This window comes from Bos javanicus, chromosome X, assembly GCF_032452875.1.
Source record: "Bos javanicus breed banteng chromosome X, ARS-OSU_banteng_1.0, whole genome shotgun sequence".
Taxonomy (NCBI): domain Eukaryota; kingdom Metazoa; phylum Chordata; class Mammalia; order Artiodactyla; family Bovidae; genus Bos; species Bos javanicus.
In genome coordinates this window covers 80814567-80830073 of record NC_083897.1, presented here as the reverse complement: position 1 = coordinate 80830073, position 15507 = coordinate 80814567, and the positions used below count along the sequence as shown (strand labels likewise).

The 15507-nt window shown below is 41.8% G+C and overlaps 1 protein-coding gene and 1 pseudogene across 1 annotated transcript in view; one reads left to right on the top strand and one right to left on the bottom strand.

The window, feature by feature from the left end:
- LOC133243176 (small ribosomal subunit protein eS4, X isoform-like) overlaps positions 1–15507 on the top strand; it is a 70773-nt gene that overhangs the window by 25307 nt on the left and 29959 nt on the right. The window lies entirely within an intron of this gene.
- Positions 25–847, bottom strand: LOC133243175 (small ribosomal subunit protein eS4, X isoform-like; annotated as a pseudogene).

The following is a 15507-nucleotide window of genomic DNA, read 5'->3' as shown; positions in this document are numbered from 1 at the left end:
TTACAAAGACTTTTCCAATCTCATCACATAGAGATCATTTTATCCACTGCTCTGTTTGGCTGCCAATCTCTTCTCTCTCTCCTCAGCAATGGTAAGGCGAATACCCTTTCCACGAGGAAGAGAGATCCACGGTTTGTTGCCTTTGCCAATAATGAAAATGTTTGAGAGCCATGTGGCAAAGCTGTTGCCGTTCGCATCTTTCACATGAACTACATCAAAAGAACCTAGATGCCTCTCCCGGTTTGTAATCACACCAATTCTTCCCAGGTTAGCACCTCCAGTCACCATGCACAGGTTACCAGTGTCAAATTTGATGAAATCAGTAATCTTGCCAGTCTCCAAGTCAATCTGAATGGTATCATTCACCTTGATCAGGGGATCAGGGTAACGGATGGCACGAGCATCATGGGTTACCAGATGAGGGATTCCTTTTGTCCCCACAAATATCTTTCTTACTTTGCACAATTTATACTTGGCCTCCTGAGGTGTAATACGATGAACAGCAAAGCGACCCTTGGTGTCATAGATCAAACGAAAATTCTCTCCAGTCTTATCAATGCCGATGCCATCCATAAAACCAGCAGGGTAGGTTATATCTGTGTGGACTTTGCCATCGATCTTAATAAACGCTGCATGCAAATCTTCTTTACTTCATCTCCAGTTAGGGCATACTTAAGTCTATTCCTTAGGAAAGTGATTAGGGGGAGACACTCCCTTAGCTTGTGGGGGCCGGTAGATGGACGAGGGGCAAACACACCAGTCAGTTTATCCAGCATCCAATGTTTTGGAGCTGCTACGCATTTCAGGGGCTTCTTGGGACCCCGAGCCATGGCTGCGCTAGGCATGAAAAGAGAAGGGTTTGCTTTGGATCTGTAGATCACTCTGGGTAGTGTGTTAGAAGAACAGATCCAGTGGAGTGTGTGTGTGTGTGTGTAAAAGAATTGACTCATTCAATTATAGAAGCTGGTGAGTCCCAAAATCTAGAGGGTGAGTTGGATAGCTGGAGACCCAGAAGAGCCTGTGGTTTAGCTCTAGTCCAGGTTAGAAGGCCTAAGAACAAAACCAGTAGAGCTGATATTTCAGTTTGGGTCTAAAGGCAGGAAAAGAATCTGATGTCCCAGGTCCAAAGGCTTTCACGCAGGAGGAATTCTCTTACATGAGGAAAGGTTGCCTTTTTGTTTTATTCAGCCTATCAGCTGATTAGGTAAAGCCCACCCACGTTGTCAGGGGGAAATCTGTTTTACCCAGTTGACTGATTTAAATGTTAATCTCATGAAAAAGCACCCTACAGAAACACCCAGAATAATGTTTGACTAAATATCTAGGCACTCTGTGGACCAGTCAAGCTGACACATAAAATTAAGCACCTCAGATAGTATGGGCTGCTTGACAATATTTAGTATTCCAGTCTGTGCAGACAGATGCCTTTCCATTTATTTGTCTTTTTCAGTTTCTTTCAGCAATGTTTTGTAGTTTGCAGGGTACAAGTTTTTTGACTCCTTGCTTGAGTTTATTCCTCAGTATTTTATCCTTTTTTGCTGCTAATGTCAATGGAATTGTTTTCTTAATTTCCTTTTCAAATTGTTCTTTGTTAGTGTGTAGTAATACAACTGAATTTTGCTTTTGGATTTTGTGTCCTACAACTTTGTTGAATTTGTTTATTAGTTCTACCAGTTGTGTGCATGTGTGTGTGTGTGGGCGCATGTAATCTTTTGAGTTTTGCATGTACAAAATCACGCTCTCTTCAATAGAGCTAATTTTACTTCTTTCTGATTTGGATGCCTTTTATTTCTTTTGCTTTCCTAACAGCTCTGGCTATGACTTCCAGTTGTTGAATACTAACATAATGGTGAGAGCAGGCTTCCTTGCCTTGTTCCTTATCTTAGAAGAAGAGATTTCAGTTTTTCACCACTGAGTATGATGTTAGTTGTAGCCTTTATTATGTTGAGGTAATTTCTTTCTACTCCTAGTTCTTTGACTGTTTTATCTCATGGAGTGATGAATTTTTTATGCATCTATAGAAATGTTCATGTGATTTTTGTCCTTCATTCTGTTAATGTGCTTTATTACATTGATTGATTTTTATATGCAACCAAGGGATAAATCCCTTTTGACCATGGCACATAGTCCTTCTAATGTGCCATTGAATTGTTTTGCTAGTATTTTGTTGAGGATTTTTGCATCTGCATTTGTCCGGGAAAGTGGCCTGTAGTGTTCTTTTCTTTTGGTGCCTTTGATATCAGGATAATGCTGGCCTCATAAAATGAGTTTGGAAGTGTTCCCTCTTCTTCAATTTTTTGGAAGCATTTGAGAAAGATTGGTATTAATTCTTTAAATGTTTGGTGGAATTCTCCAGTGAAGCTATCAGTTCCTGATTTTGTGTGTGTGGGGGGAGAGGTTTGTCATTACCAATTCAATCTCATTATTGGTCTATCGGGTTTTCTGTGTCTCCTTGATTCAGTTCTGGTAGATTGTGTGTTTCTAGGAATTTATTCATTTCTTCTAGGTTGTCCAATTTCTTGCCACAATTGTCCATAATATTCTTGTGTAATCCTGTTTGTTATTGTTGCATTGATTGTAATATCCCCTCTTTTATTTATGATTTTAGTTATTTTAGTCTTTTTCTCTTAGTTAATCTAGGTAAGTATTTAAAAAAATTCTTTGTGTATAAAGAAGTTTGCTCACAACAGTGTTGTTTATAAGGGCAAAAAACTCTGACTGCTACTTACATTTTCATCACAAAAGCTACTAATATCTGTTGAAACTTTACTATGTGCTAGGCCCTCTACATGCATTATGTCATTTAATTCTCACAACAGCCATGTGAGGTAGACACTAATCTTATCCTTATTTTATATACAAGGCACAAACATGTGATAACTTGTCCAAAGTCAAACATCTAGTAGGTGGTGGAATCAGGATTTAAACTCTGGTCTTTGGGTTTATATAGATACAAATCTGTGTTATACAACTATTCGAAAAGGAAGCATGTTGCAATAAAAGATATACTGCACTGTTCTAAGCAAGAACTCAAGAAATCTGCAAGTGCCTAAAAACGTTGTATTGAAACATGAATGTCCAGGATGGGTTTCTGGCAACCAGTGGGTGCAATGGCTCTGAAGCTTTTTTTTTTTTTTTTTTGGTTATGGGCCCTGTGTTAGTCTGTTCGAGTTGCCAAAACCAAATACCACAGGCTGGATGGCTTAAACAAAAGACATTTAGTTTCTCATAGTTCGGGAAACTAGAAGTCCAAGATCAAGGTGCCAGCGAGTTCAACTCCTGGTGTAGGCACTCCTCTTGTATTGCAGTTGGCCACCTTCCCTCTGTTTCCTCACATGACATTTCCTGTGTGTGTGTATGGAGACAGAGAGAGACCGCGAGTGAGAGGTCTGGTAACTCCTCCTCTTATAAGGATGTCAGATCCTTTGGGATTAGGGCCCCACTCTTACACCTCTGTATGTGTTGTGCTTGGTCACTCAGTTGTGTCCGACTCTTGGTGATCCCATGAACTGTGGCACACCAGGCTCCTCTCTCCATGGGAATTCTCCAGGCAAGAATCCTGGAGTGGGTTGCCATGCCCTCCTCCAGGGGAACTTCCCAACACAGGGATGGAACTCAGGTGTGCCACATTGCAGGTGGGTTCGTTACCATCTAGCCACCAGGGAAGCCCAAGAATACTAGATTGGGTAGCGTATCCCTTCTGCAGGGGTACTTCCCGACACGGGAATCAAAACCTATATTGCAGGCAGATTCTTTTCCAGCTCCTCGATTAACCCTAATTACCTCTCTAAAGGCTCCATCTCCAAATTCAGTCACATTGAGGGTTAGGGCTTTAAGATAGGCATTTGAGGGCCACACAATTCAGCCCATAATAGGACTCCTTTGAGAATCTATTGAAAGCTCTATACACCCTCCCAAGAAGACTGTATACATTACCTCCCACAACTATGCACACAATTTCAGGAAGTTCTTGGAATCCAGGTTGAGAGCCACTGTTCTAGGTCACCTTCCTCTTTTCCCAGATGGAGAAACAAGAGGTTCAGAAAGGGGAAGTGCTTTTCATCAGGTTAGGAGAGAGATAGGTCTCCTGATTCCTCATCAAGTGCTTGCCCTACCTTACTCTGCCTTATGTTAGGGCTGTTAGGTCAGCAATCCAAGGTGACCCCAAAACACTAGAGATTCTGTGGATGCAGTGAAGGGGAGTGCTTCACCTGGGATGCTCAAGTGAGTGAACAAGGCTCTAGCTATAACTGACAGTAAATGGGACCGATTTCATTGTTTCAAATTAGTCAGGAGGTTGGGAAGAAGCTGCACCAGCTTCAACATACATCCACAAGAGTTCTGAGTGTGAGGCGATGCAGGTGCTTCTGTCCTAATGAACAGCCAAGTGGGGACTGAACAGGTAGAGTTGAACTGTCTGCTGGCGTGGACATGGTACTGTCCCTCTACTCTCAGATTCCTCATTTGTACACCCCTCAGGAGTAGACCTGTTAGATTTCTACATGAGATTATCTAGCTCTAGTATTCTGTACATCTGTGATTCTGGGGCAGGAACCATGCGGGAAAAATCAGCTGAGGCATTTGGGTCCTAGTTCAGTTCAGTTCAGTCGCTCAGTCGTGTCCGACTCTTTGTGACCCCATGAACTGCACCGCGCCAGGCCTCCCTGTCCATCCCCAACTCCCGGAGCTCACCCAAACTCATGTCCATCAAGTTGGTGACGCCATCCAGCCATCTCATCCTCTGTCGTCCCCTTCTCCTCCTGCCCCCAATCCCTCCGAGCATCAGAGTCTTTTCCAACGAGTCAACTCTTCGCATGAGGTGGCCAAAGTATTGGAGTTTCAGCTTTAGCATCAGTCCTTCCAAAGAACACGCAGGACTGACCTCCTTTAGAATGGTCCTAGAATCATGGGCAAAACAATTTTTTTTTCAAAATGTCTTCTGATGGTGTCCAAGAATTAGCAATAAAGCACATGTACTTTAAAGAGATGAAAAATCCCAAATAAGCACGAGAAGACCCTTTACACGCTCAGTCATTTAAGGTAAAGTCTCAACAGAAATGTTTCCTCAATTTCTGTTTCGGGTCCATCCTTAAAAAGGGAGGCGAATTATAATAGCTGGAATTCTGAACAACAAGGTTAGAAGATGGAACAGTATTTATAATGGGAAAAGTTATGTTATCTTTAGGCAGAGGGGTGGCCCCAGAAAATGACTCTTGTTTCATTTCATCAATCAATGAGCATTTAAAAAACAGGACATTCTTCCTATTGACCCTATCAATGCCACGAACCAGTGTGGAGCCTTCACTTGGGCCACAAGACTAGAAACAAAAGCAGGGGCACTCACTGCGGTGGAGGCTAACATTTCAGGAAAATCCTTTCAGCTTTGCTCCCTACAAAGAACAAGGGAAGGGCTTGAAGGGCTGTGCACACCCACCTACTGCTTCTGTGCCAGTGGAAGGTGAGAGCACACCCAGTCTAGCACATCAATGGTCTCAGTTTCTGTCTGAGGAGAAAGAGGAAGAAAAGAGCTGCTGCTGCGGGGAGGAGAGGTGAAGGCTGGTGTTGAGATGGAAGTGTCAAACAGGCAAGGGAGATGCAGCGCATCCAACCACCAGCACCATCACCATCACCACCATATTGGCACAAATAAGCTCTTCAGTCTCAGGGGTTAACAGACTAATCACAAAGATCAGGAGGAACTCCAAGCCATGGCATCTGGCCCTTCCCAACAAACAGCCTTAGCCGATACTGCCCTCGCCTGGTCAAGTCGGTGTATTACAATGCAGGGACATCGCTCCGGATTTTTGGCCTTCATTTCTTTTGCTCAGGTTCTTGGTCCTCCACCTCTGAGAGGAAGTGAATGGGGAGGGGAGAAGTCTCTGAGAAATTGTATCCAAATACATCACTTCTGTGGATTTCAGCACAATTTCACAATTAAATTCTGAATGATAATGTACTACCCAAATATGGAATATTTATTAAAAATTGAGATTGATATTATAATTATGTAAGCATCACTTTATTATTTTTCATTACAAAGGTATGAGTTCTCAAAAATATCGCTATTAATGTAGATGAAATAGATTACTAAGCTCAATTAGATACGTTATAAACAAAGAAGGTAACTTTGGTTCTACTTCTGGTTAGAATATAATTACAATATGCTTATACTGGGATGTTATTTCCCTAAGCATTATATTTTTCTCCAAATATACTGAAACGTAACATAGATAGAGAAAAAGTCACAATATATACGTGGAGTTTAATAACTGATTATCAAGTGTATACCCCCAAGTCACAGAAGGGGATAGTGTCGGCTTCCCCAACACTCCTGAAGTTTCCCTGTCTTATCTTAGACCCGCTCCTTCTTCAAGGAGAATAGGCACACTCTTACTTATATGCCATCCTTTCTTCCCTTTTCCTCAAAAATTTTATACTATATATGTACATATATATATATCAGTTCAGTTCAGTCACTCAGTCGTGTCCAACTCTTTGCGACCCCATGAATCGCAGCACGCCAGGCCTCCCTGTCCATCACCAACTCCCGGAGTTCACCCAGACTCACGTCCATCAAGTCAGTGATGCCATCCAGCCATCTCATCCTCTGCCGTCCCCTTCTCCTCCTGCCCCCAATCCCTCCCAGCATCAGAGTCTTTTCCAATGAGTCAACTCTTCGCATGAGGTGGCCAAAGTACTGGAGTTTCAGCTTTAGCATCATTCCTTCCAAAGAAATCCCAGGGCTGATCTCCTTCAGAATGGACTGGTTGGATCTCCTTGCAGTCCAAGGGACTCTCAAGAGTCTTCTCCAACACCACAGTTCAAAAGCATCAATTCTTCGGCGCTCAGCCTTCTTCACAGTCCAACTCTCACATCCATACATGACCACTGGAAAAACCATAGCCTTGACTAGACGGACCTTTGTTGGCAAAGTAATGTCTCTGCTTTTGAATATGCTATCTAGGTTGGTCATAACTTTCCTTCCAAGGAGTAAGCGTCTTTTAATTTCATGGCTGCAGTCACCATCTGCAGTGATTTTGGAGCCCAAAAAATAAGTCTGACACTGTTTCCACTGTTTCCCCATCTATTTCCCATGAAGTGATGGGACCAGATGCCATGATCTTCGTTTTCTGAATGTTGAGCTTTAAGCCAACTTTTTCACTCTCCACTTTCACTTTCATCAAGAGGCTTTTAGTTCCTCTTCACTTTCTGCCATAAGGGTGGTGTCATCTGCATATCTGAGGTTATTGATATTTCTCCCGGCAATCTTGATTCCAGCTTGTGTTTCTTCCAGCCCAGCGTTTCTCATGATGTACTCTGCATATAAGTTAAATAAGCAGGGTGACAATATACAGCCTTGAGATACTCCTTTTCCTATTTGGAACCAGTCTGTTGTTCCATGTCCAGTTCTAACTGTTGCTTCCTGACCTGCATACAGATTTCTCAAGAGGCAGATCAGGTGGTCTGGTATTCCCATCTCTTTCAGAATTTTCCACAGTTTATTGTGATCCACACAGTCAAAGGCTTTGGCATAGTCAATAAAGCAGAAATAGATGTTTTTCTGGAACTCTCTTGCTTTTTCCATGATCCAGTGGATGTTGGCAATTTGATCTCTGGTTCCTCTGCCTTTTCTAAAACCAGCTTGAACATCTGGAAGTTCACGGTTCACGTATTGCTGAAGCCTGGCTTGGAGAATTTTGAGCATTACTTTACTAGCGTGTGAGATGAGTGCAATTGTGCAGTAGTTTGAGCATTCTTTGGCATTGCCTTTCTTTGGGATTGGAATGAAAACTGACCTTTTCCAGTCCTGTGGCCACTGCTGAGTTTTCCAAATTTGCTGGCATATTGAGTGCAGCACTTTCACAGCATCATCTTTCAGGATTTGAAATAGCTCAACTGTTATATATATATATATAAAATGTTATGAGTTAGTGTTGACAGCTACTTACAATTATATAAATGGAATTGTTAAATATATCTGTGTTGCTTCTTGGTTTTTAATCAATGTTAAATTTATAAGATTCGTGCCTATTCTCTGTAGTGGTAGTTTGTATATTTTTGCTGATGAAATTGTATTTATTCACATGAAGAGGACCTCCCAGAACTTTTGGATTTGAAGCCTGCAGGGCTTAATTTTGGGAGAGTCAGAGGGCTGTGGGAAACAGACTCCACTCTTAAAGGGGGCATACAAAATCTCACATGCTCCAGGACCCTGGGCTGAAGCAATAATTTGAAAGCAGCTGATCTTGGAGAGCCTCCCAGAGAGGCAAGGGGCAGCTGGACTCACCCTGGGGACACAGCCACTTTGTGGAGCTCCATCGACCACGTGGACACCGGTGCTGGCAAGTGCCATTTTGGAATCCTCCCTGCAGCTCACCAGCACCAGTGCCCAGACCTGCCCATCAGCCTGTAGGCAGTAATACTAGGACAGGACAAGCTACCAGCCACACAGAGACACAGCCCCACCCACAAGCAAGCCTGCTGCCTTAAGACTCCCTGGAGCTGGACCTGTCAATCAGAGGCCCCGACACACCACACTGGCCCTATACACCAATGAGAAGACACTAAGCCCAGGACTCCAGGGTCCTGCAGTCAGAGCCTGGGACCTAGTTCCTGCCCACAGCAGGTCATCGCTAGCCCCAGGACCAGTTTTACCCATCAGTGGGTAGGCACCAGCCCTAGTACGCCCTGGACCCAGCCCCAGCCCCAGCCACCCATGGCCCAAAACACCAACTCCTGGACTCCTCCAGGGCCCTGAAGCCAGAGAACCCAAGAACCAGCTCCACACACCAGCAGGCAGACGACAGCAACCGGAGTAACTCCAGCCCTGCAGCCTGCCATACCAGGAAATAGGTCACCCACCAGCAGGCCCACACCAGCCCCAAGAGCCACTGAGTCCCAGCACAGTGTACCAGCAAGTAGACACCAGGTCTGGGACACTTTGGAGCTCTCAGCCAGCAGCTCTGGAATCTGGCCCCACACTGCAGTGTGTGGAAGCCCCCTTTGGGACATCTAGGACCCCACAGCCAGCCATGTCAGGAACTGGCCCCACCCAACAGTAGACTGAAACCAGCTCTGGGACCCCCAGGGCCCTGCAGCTAGAGACCCAGGAACAGAAACAGAGTTCCACCCACCAGTGAGCTGGCACTACCCCAGGACACCCTGGGCCCCAAACTCAGTCAACGGCAGGACAAACCAGCCTCAAGATACCTTGGCATGTCAGCCAGCTGCCCCCAGAAACAGCCACACTCACCAGCAGAATAAGAAAAGGTTTGGGATACCTAAGACCCCATACCCGGCATTGCAGGAACTAGCCCTACAAAACAATAGGCCTACACTTGATCTGGGATTCCCAGTCTTGCACCTATTCACAAGAGAAACAGGCTCAAAAAACCATCAGGGACACAGAGCCAGTAGTACCATGACCCCACCCCACTCATAAGTGACTGGCAGACTCCACACAAAGCAGGGCCTGGCAAGCAGTCAGACCGGAGGCTAACTAGCCCTATGAGACCATGCCTTACGTACGGGGCAACCCTAGAGCATATAGCTCTGATGACCAGAGGGAGTGTACTGCAGAGATGCATGGGATGTCTCCTAGAAAAGGCCATTCTTCCAAGATTGGTAGATGTAATCAACCTACTAAACGCATAAGATTAAAATGCAAATCAGACAAAATGAGGAGACAGAGGAATATGTTCAAAACAAAGGAGCAAGTTAGAACCCCAAAAGAAGCACTAAGTGAAGTAGAGGTAGGCACTCTACCTGAGAAAGCATTCAGGGTAGGGATCATAAACCAGATCAAAAAATTCAGGGCAAGATTGGATGAACAGGGAAAGAAGTTACAAGTTTTTAACAGAGAATTGAAAATCTAAGACAAGAAATTCTAAGATTCTTAGAGGAAAACAGGCAGAACAGCAAGATTCTCTGACACACCACCTAGAGTAATGGAAATAAAAATAAACAGTGGGATCTACCTAAACTTAAAAGCTTTAGCACAGTAATGGAAATGATAAACAAGATGAAAATACAGCCCTCAGAATGGGAGAAAATAACAGCAAATTAAACAACTGACAAAGAAGTAATCTTCAAAATATACAAGCAGTTCATGAAGCTCAATACCAGAAAAACAGAAAACCCAGTCAAAGACTGGGCAAAATATCTAAACAGACATTTATGCAAAGAAGACACAGACGGCTAATAAACAGATGAAAGATGCTCAACATCACTCATTATTAGAGACATGTAAATCAGAACTGTAATGAGATATCACCTCACACCTGTCAGAATGGTCATCATCAAAAAGTTATACACAATAAATGCTAGAGGGGATGTGGAGAAAAGGGAACTCTCTTGCACTATTGGTGGGAATGTACATTGATACAGCCAGTATGGAAAACAGTATGGAGAGTCCTTAAAACAAACAAACTAGGAATAAAACTACCATAAGACCCAGCAATCCCACTACTGGGCATATACCATAAGGAAACCATAATGGAAAAAAAACGCATGAATGGATAAAGAAGTTGTGGTACATATATACAATTGAATGTTACTCAGCCAGAAAAAGGAATGCATTTGAGTCAGTTCTATTGAGGTGGATGAGCCTAGAGCCTATTATACAGAATGAAGTAAGTCAGAAAGATAAAAACAAGTATCGGATATTAATGCATACACATGGAATCTAGAAAGATGGTACTGATGAACCTATTTGCAGGGATGAAATGGAGACACAGACACAGAGAACAGATTTGTGGATACAGTGGGGGAAGGAGTGGGTGGAACGAATGGAGAGAGTAGCATTGAAACACATACATTACCTTATATAAAACAGATAGCCAGTGGGAATTTGTTGTCTGACACAGGGAGCTCAAACTTGGTGCTTTGTGACAACCTAGATGGGTGGGATGGGGTGGGAGCTGAAAAGGAGGTTCAAGAGAAGGGTACAAAAAAACAGAGGAAAGGATCATATATATACCTATGGCTGATTCCTGTTGATGTATGTCAGAAACCAACATAATATTTTAAAGCAGTTATCCTCCAATTAAAAATAATCAATAAAAAAGTTTAAAAAAGAACCAAAAATTAAAAATCTATAGGAGAACCAAACAGAGCTGAAGAGTACAATAAGTGAAATGAAAAATACACTTCAATGGTAGGTGAGATGATACAGAGGAACGACTCAATAAGCTGGAAGACAGAATAGTGGAAATCACTGAAGCTGAACAGAAAAAAGAAAGAATAAACAAAAATGAGTTTCAGAGACCTCTGGGACCACATCAAGCATAGAAACATTTGAATTCTGGGGGTCCCAGCAGGAGAAGAAAGAGAGGAAGGGGCAGAGAGCATATGTGAAGACATACTAGCTGAACACTTTGCTAACCTGGGAAAAGAAATGGGCATCCAGGTACTGGAACACAGAGTTCCAAACAAAAAGACCACAACAAGACACACTGTAATTAGAATGGCAAAAATTAAAGCTAAAGAGTGGATATTAAAAGCAGCAAGGGAAAAGCAACAAGTTACAAACAAGGGACTTTTGGGCAGAAACTCTGCATGGGAGAAGGGAGTGGCATGATATATTTAAAATAATAAAGAGGAAAACCTACAACCAAGAAGACACTACTGGTAATCTGTCATTTCTTCAAATCTGTCATCCAGATTTGAAGATTAAAAGTTTTACAGACAGGCAAAAGCTAACAGTTCAGCATCATCAAACCAGCTTTACAGGAAATGTTAGGGGGACTTCTCCAAGCAAAAAGAAAAAGACAATTAGAAATATGAAAATGATGAAAGGAAAAAGTTCACTGATAAAGGCAAATATACAGTTTACAAAGCTGTATCAATGACTTACAAAGCTAGTGGGAAGGTTAAAAGACAAAAGTAGTAAAATTATCTATATCCGCAATACATAGTTAATGGATTGTTGTTGTTGTTGTTTATTTGCTAAGTCACGTCCGACTCTTCGAGATCCCATGGACTGTAACCTGCCAGGCTCCTTTGTCCATGGGATTCTCCAGGCAAGAATAGTGGAGTGGGTTGCCATTTCCTTCTCCAGGGAATCTTCCCGAACTGGGGATCGAACTCATGTCTCCAGTGCTGAGCCACCAGGGAAACCCCTTAGTTAAGGAATATACAGAAAAAAAGTGGGAAAATATGATGTCAGAAACAGTAAACATGAGGAGAGGAGTAAAAATGTGGGGGCACTAAAATGTGTTTAAACTTAAGAGGTGAGCAACTTAAAATAATCAGATACAGAAAGAGTTACACACAGTGTAGGGAATATAGCCAATAGCTGTGTACTATCCTGTATGGTGGCACATTATAACTGGAATCATAGTGCTGACCATTTTGAAATGTACAGAAATAATAAATCACTATGTTGTGTACCAGGAGTTAATATAGTGTTGTAGGTCAATTACACTTCAAAAACAAACAAGCAAGCAAACAAACAAAGATTCACAGGAAGAGATTTCAGATTTGCACTTACCAAAGGGTAGGTGTGGACAAAGGTGGGCAGAAGGGAAACACTTCCAGTTATTAGATAAATAAGTACAAGGGATGTAATGTACAACAAGATAAATACAATTAACATTGCTGTATGTTATATATGAAAGTTGTTAAGAGAATAAATTCCGAGTGTTCTCATCGCAAGAAAAATTTTTTCTTTATCTTTAATTTTCTGTCTATATGAGAAGATGCATGTTTACTAAACTTATTGTGATAATCATTTCATGATGTATGTATGTCAAATCATTATGCTGTACACTTTAAATTTATACAGTGCTGTATGTCAAATATATCTGAATAGAATTGGAAGAATCATAAGAATATCCTGATGCCATAAATTCAGAAAGACAGGACATCACCTATGCAATATTCCTGCCGAAACGTTTAATTTGAATGGAATCAGGAAGCAGCAATCAGACAAATTCCACTGGAGAAGCTTTCTGAAAACCACCTGGACTGGATCTTTAAAATTTTCAATATCAGGCAAGACCCCCCCGAAAAATCTAGGAAAATGTTATAGTTTAAAGGACAATAAAGGGGCTTCCCTGGCAGTCCAGTGGTTAAGACTCAGAGCTGCCAATGCAGGGGGTGAAGGTTCAATCCCTGGTGGGGGAACTAAGATCCCATATGCTATGTGGCATGGCCAAAATAGAATTTTTTTAAAAAAAAGAAAAAATAAATAAAGGACACTAAAGACACTGACAACCAAATGCACTACATAACCTTTATTTGGAAGCAAGGTTTATTTTAGAGTTCAGGTACAAAAACAATTTTGGGACAATCAGACATTTTGAATGAAGATCATATAGTAAGTTAATTATATTGTCTCAAAGTTAAATTTCCTGAATATGATAATTGAATTAAGATTTGAGGCAGACTAATCTTTCTCTGAAGAGATACATACTGAAATATTGAGAGAAGAAACACTGCAATGTCTTAAAGTAACTCTAATGATTCAACAAAACAGAGACAGAAACAGAATATGGGAAATTTGACAAAATTTTAATAATGGGTCAGTCAAGGTGATGGATGTTTGGGTGTTCTGTGTTATTTTCTTGCAATTACTGTATGTAGGAGAAATATTAATATTTCCAAAAACAGAATTTGAGAGGAAAGAGGACACTATGAGCCATTTTATTCTAATCAGTTTGAAAACTTAGGCAAATTGACTAGTTTTTATTTTACTTATTTAATTATTTTACTTTGTATGTGGCCAAATACAGAAGATATTTTTATTCATTAAAAATATTTAAAATTGACCATTTAGAACAGAACAATGATAATGTATTTAGAGTTTATAATGTGCATAGATGTAAAATGTATGACAACCAGGTGTGTGTGTGTGTGTGTGTGTAGAGAGAGAGAGTGAGACAGAGGGACAGAGAGACAGAGAGAGAGAGAGAGAGTTGCATGACCTGTTTGCATATTTTGGAAAGTAATCCCTTGTTGGTTGCTTCGTTTGCAAAAATATTTGCAAAAAATATTTGCAAATATTTTCTCCAATTCTGAGTGATGTCTTTCATCTTGTTTATAGTTTCCTTTGATGTGCAAAAGCTTGTAATTTTAATTAAGTCCTATTTGTTTATTTTTGTTTTTATTTTCATTACTCTAGGAGGTGAATGAAAAAACATATTGCTGCGATTTATGTCAAAGAGTGTTCTGCCTATGTTTTCCTCTAACAATTTTATAGTTTCTGGTGTTACATTTAGGTCTTTAATCCATTTTGAGTTTATTTCTTTGTATGATATTAGGAAATGTTTTAATTTCATTTTTTGACATGTAACCATACTGCTTTCCCAGCACCACTTATTGCAGAGACTGTCTTTTCTCATTTGTCTATTCTTTCCTCCTTTGTCAGAGATTGACCATAGGTGCATGGGTTTATTTCTGGGCTTTCTATCCTGTTTCATTGATCAATATCTCTGTGTTTGTGCCAGTGCCACACTGTTTCGGTGACTGCACCTTTGTAGTATATTCTGAAGCCCTGGAGCCTGATTCCTCCAGCTCCATTTTTCTCTCTCAAGATTTCTTTGGCTATTCATGGTCTTTGTGTCTCCATACAAATTTTGAGTTTTTTTCTAGTTCTGTGAAAGGTACCATTGGTAATTTGATAAGGATTGCATTGGATCAGTAGATTGCATTGGGTAGTGAATTCGTTTTGACAGTTTTGATTCTTCCAATCCAAGTGGAGAGGCAGCAGTGAGCAGTGGCTTGAATGAGATCTTAGTTTCCTGCCCAGGAATTGAACATGGGTAGCCTGGATGAATGGAGAAGGCAATGGCACCCCACTCCAATACTCTTGCCTGGAAAATCCCATGGACGGAGGAGCCTGGAAGGCTGCAGTCCATGGGGTCACTGAGGGTTGAACATAACTGAGTGACTTCACTTTCACTTTTCACTTTCATGCATTGGAGAAGGAAATGGCAACCCTCTCCAGTGTTCTTGCCTAGAGAATCCCAGGGACGGGGAGACTGGTGGGCTGCCGTCTATGGGGTCACACAGAGTCGGACACGACTGAAGTGACTTAGCAACAGCCTGGATGAAAACCAGGAATCCTACCCACTAGACTGAAAACGGCTAGAGGCTAGAAGCAAGTTTTCCCTAGCTCTTTCACCATTGAAAACTGCATTTCTCAAGGAAGTAAAAACTTTAAGTCAGTTCAGTCAGTTAAGTCACTCAGTTGTGTCCGACTCTTTGTGACACCATGGACTGTAGCACACCAGGCTTCCCAACTTCTTCCATCACCAACTCCCAGAGCTTGCTCAAACTCATGTCCATCGAGTCAGTGATACCATCCAACCATCTCATGCTCTGTCATCCCCTTCTCCTCCTGCCTTCAATTTTTCCCACCATCAAGGTCTTTTCCAATGAGTCCGTTCTTCACATCAGGTGGCCAAAGTATTGGAGCTTCGGTTTCAGCATCAGTCCTTCCAATGAATACTCAGGGCTGGTTTTCTTTAGGATGGACTGGTTTGATCTCTCTCCAGTCCAAGGGAC